The sequence below is a fragment of the Capricornis sumatraensis genome, chromosome 20, assembly GCF_032405125.1.
Source record: "Capricornis sumatraensis isolate serow.1 chromosome 20, serow.2, whole genome shotgun sequence".
Taxonomy (NCBI): Eukaryota; Metazoa; Chordata; class Mammalia; order Artiodactyla; family Bovidae; genus Capricornis; species Capricornis sumatraensis.
The window spans coordinates 26,952,591-26,956,422 of record NC_091088.1 but is presented as its reverse complement, the minus strand read 5'-3'; the positions used below and the strand labels follow the sequence as shown (position 1 = coordinate 26,956,422).

The window sequence follows — 3,832 nt, the reverse complement described above, 5'->3', positions numbered from 1 at the left end:
GGTCCACCTCAGGTCATCAGGAATTAGACCCCAAAGGTTGGGGACCTCTGCCTTTATAGGACTTGTCATCAAAGAACAGCTTGCTCTTAAGGATACTTGCTAAAGGAAACCTCTTCTCATTCTGACTTTTAGTCTTGGTTTTTCTCCTAGAATTTGCTTGCAAGACAAACCCAAATCCTAAAGATTTCACCCATTATGGTGACAGAAATCTCTGCAGGTTCTTTACTAGTTTCAGTACTGAGTGAGCTGTGTTATCAAGATGTCATTTTACACATCTGACTAAAGAACAGCTGAGTATTTTCAGTATGTGCGGTACATAACATCAGTGTGTGTTCCTGAAACATGCTTTCATCTCTATTTGTTGCCTCCTCCCCATGTGATTTGTTCATAAATAATGCAAAATCTGAGAGCAAATAGAGGAATTTATCTTGTTCCATCAAAAGAATTTCTGTTGGAGTGGGAACTTATTTTTTTGCTAATGGTCTTTAAATGTCTTGAAAGACTAGTTGTGTCTAGCACAAATGCTTTCATGTTGAAAAACAATTACCCAAGAACTCTATTAGAATGAGGGTTTTGAGAATGTAATAAGGTAGAACATTTAAAGCAGATAATATTATAGCTGCATTGTTACAAATTGGCAGCCTATCAATCTCTGAGAATCAAATCTTTGGGAAACTCATTGCATATACCCTGATGTGTTCCAAATATCAGTAAATATTCAGTACCAAGGCTGATGCATATTTCTCTAGGAAAAATAAAGCAATTTATCAAAGAGAGTGTGTCTGTGTCTCCACTAGATTATAGGCTTACTGAGGTCAGGGAAAGGGGCTTGTATTTTTCACAGCACCAGGGACAGTTGTTTGCAAAACGGGGTGCTGGAACTGGCTTGTCCTGATTGATGCAAGCTTTGGAAATTCTGCAAGTCAATTGTAAAACCCAGGGTAGCTTGAAATTGGCTGTAGTGGGGATATTTACTCCATAGAAATTGACCAACACAACCAATCAGGGTTTTGTTTTGTTTTGTTTTGTTGAGTGCTGGTTTTCCAGGAAATGTTTGCTCATCTAGAATTTGGGAGCTTCTATTTAGCGGAAATAACAACAACAACAATTCCACACTCATACTTTATGATGAGCTGGAATTTCTTCCTTTGTAGACTGGAGCACACTCTGAACGCCATCTCTCTCTCTCTCAATAATGCTATTTCACAATATGCATGAAGAGACCAGGGTAGACCATGTCCTAATTTTCCAAGCATAAATAGACCCTTGTCAGAGAGGCAACGTCTACACAAAGAAAGCATTTCCAATTTTACTATGAAGAACACTCTCCATACTGCCTTCCTTCTTTATGTTAATTCTCTGACATTGAACACATTGGAATTAACACTCTGATAGCAGTTTGGGGACCCTACAATGCACAAGGCACTTTGCTAGGGACTGAGGGGCACTCCATGTGACTAAGAGCTAGTTCATGCTGTCTGATAGTGTTCTTCTGATAGGAGGAGAGAAGAATACTCAGAGAGCCTGGCTGTGGCCACTCTGTTTTGTTTGTGCGATGTACAAGGGACAAAGGTTTAAAGTCAAGGAAGATGTGGGTCAAGAAAAGTCAGTATAAGAGGAGGTCCAGCGAGGATGTGAGAAGCTGAGTCTGGATATTCTAGAAGTAGAGATAGGACAATGGGATAATTCTGGAATTTCCCCGTGGGTGTGGGGATCTCTACACTTCCAATCTGGTGACTGTGGGCATGGGTGTGCTGAGACCATGAAAAGAGATCGACTTTGGCAAAGCCTACAATCGCAAGGAGCTTGCAGATGACTTGAAAGTTCATTGAACACACAGGAAAAGGGAGCTCACGATGAAGTCAGAACAAGTGCATGTTAATAAGGGGCCTGGGTTGAAGTCTAGCACATCCTTGCATAGAAGGGGGATTGTGATTGGCTTCAAGGATAAGGTGGGATTTCTAAAAATTATGAAGAATTTCAAGGGGAAGACAGCAGTGGAGTAAACCAAGAGCAAGGACCCCCGCTGAACTCAGAGCTCTGTTCAGCTGCATGGCTCACACACCTGTGAAACCAGTCTTGTATATTTCTCCAATTTGCCTGACAAGTTACCTTGGGGAGGCATACAGATTTTATAGATTTTTGGATTCTCCTCTGAAGAATCCAATCCGTGGGTTAAAGGGGGAGTCCTGGAATCTGTATGCAAATTTTTTAAAATTTAAATTTATTATTATTATTTGGTTTCAAAGTTATAATGCATGGTTTAAAAGAGAGGAAAGGAAAAAAGAGAGAGAAAGCTGGTTACAGATCTGAGGGAATCTAGGAGGAAAGGCAAATAGAGGGAAAGTCAGGGAGAGGACAAGTTTGGGGGAAGTCCAGTGGCCCCAAATCCCAGTTTCCCACCCACAGCCCAGCCCTTGGAGTGAAGAATTAGATCAGTTTTGTACAAGCGTTTTAAAACAATCAAATCACAACAAAGCTGGTTTGGCTTCTCTTTTGAGCCTCCCGGATTACCGAATGTCTGTCTCACTCTGGCCAGGCGTGTTTCTCCACCAGACGCTGCTGTGGCTCTCCTAGGTCTCCCCTTATGTCCCAGTCTGGGGTTTCCGGGAGTGTGAACACAGAGTTAGAGTGAGGCTGCTTCAGAATCTGGTCCTTGTGTCCATCCAGACTCCGTAGGGAGTGCAAGGCTCCCAGGGCAGGGAGGGCTGGGAAGGGGGCAGACCCTGCCCAGGCAGTCCTCACCATTGGACAGGGCATCAGATGGCATCCCGAGGGCTCACCCTCCCCTTCCCCTCCACCGCAGCTCAGGTGGAGGGGGAGCAGCTGTCACCAAAGCCTATGTTGGTGAAGGTTTCGGCTCAGCACAGAACCAACATCAGCGGTGAACCTGAGGGCATCCAGCATTGGAATCTGGTTGAGAAGGGCGGTATCCCTGGGCTTTGATGGGGATGGCATTGTCTGGATGGCTCCTGTAAGCCCCTGGGGAGTTATCCAGGATCACCATGCTGGAGAGGTCACTGTGGACCACAGAGAGGTCCTTGATGTAGCTGCCCAGTTCCAAAGCGCAGTGCTGTCTGTAGTATCTCCTTTGAGAATGCTTCTGCTATTATCCAGTTCATCTGCTACAGCACAGCCATGAATCTCCATGCTTGCTGTGAACACCATCAGCTCCTACCACTGGCTCACTGCTTCCAAGAAGAAATCCACATGGGGCCTCTTAGGTACAAAAAACCGGACGGGATGTTTGTCCATTACCACCTTGAGAATGAAGTCAGGAGGCCTTCCAGGCCGGACTGTGGGCCCCAGGACCCCATCATGATGGTAGTGAATAAGTGTCTCATCCAGGTCCAGCACCAGGATCTTCCTCTTCACCTGGCTTAGCCGATTCCGGGACACAGGAGATAAGGGAAGGATGTCGCATCGAACAGTTCTGTACTGAATTACCGTGTGGATCTGCCTCCACAAAGGGTAAATGAAGAAGCTCCAGAGCTTGGCGGCGAAGGCCACGAACGTGCGCAGCCCCAGCAGACACTGAGTCCGCATCATCCCGATGACCCCGGCACTGCCAGCCCCGGGGCCCTCAAGGCCCCCGCGGCCCAGCTCCGCCAGGCCCCTGGGGGCAGCCCCCTGCCACCGGGAGGGGAAACGGAGCGCCCGAGTGGCAGAGGAGGCTGCAGAGAGGGGCACGGAGCGGGCGGAGCGGGCTGAGCCGGCGGCTTACAGAGCCACCCACGACGAGGGGAAAGCCCAGCGGAACGGGGAGCTGTGGGACGGGCGTGGGCAGCCCGCAGGGGCCCACATGGGCGGGGAGTGGCACAGACGGCTTCGC

At 47.6% G+C, this 3,832-nt stretch overlaps 1 pseudogene; it reads right to left on the bottom strand.

Annotated features, from left to right (window-relative positions):
* Window positions 1-2,829: 2,829 nt before the first annotated feature.
* LOC138097163 (CTD nuclear envelope phosphatase 1 pseudogene) lies at window positions 2,830-3,549 on the bottom strand (annotated as a pseudogene).
* Between the last annotated feature and the right edge of the window lie 283 nt (window positions 3,550-3,832).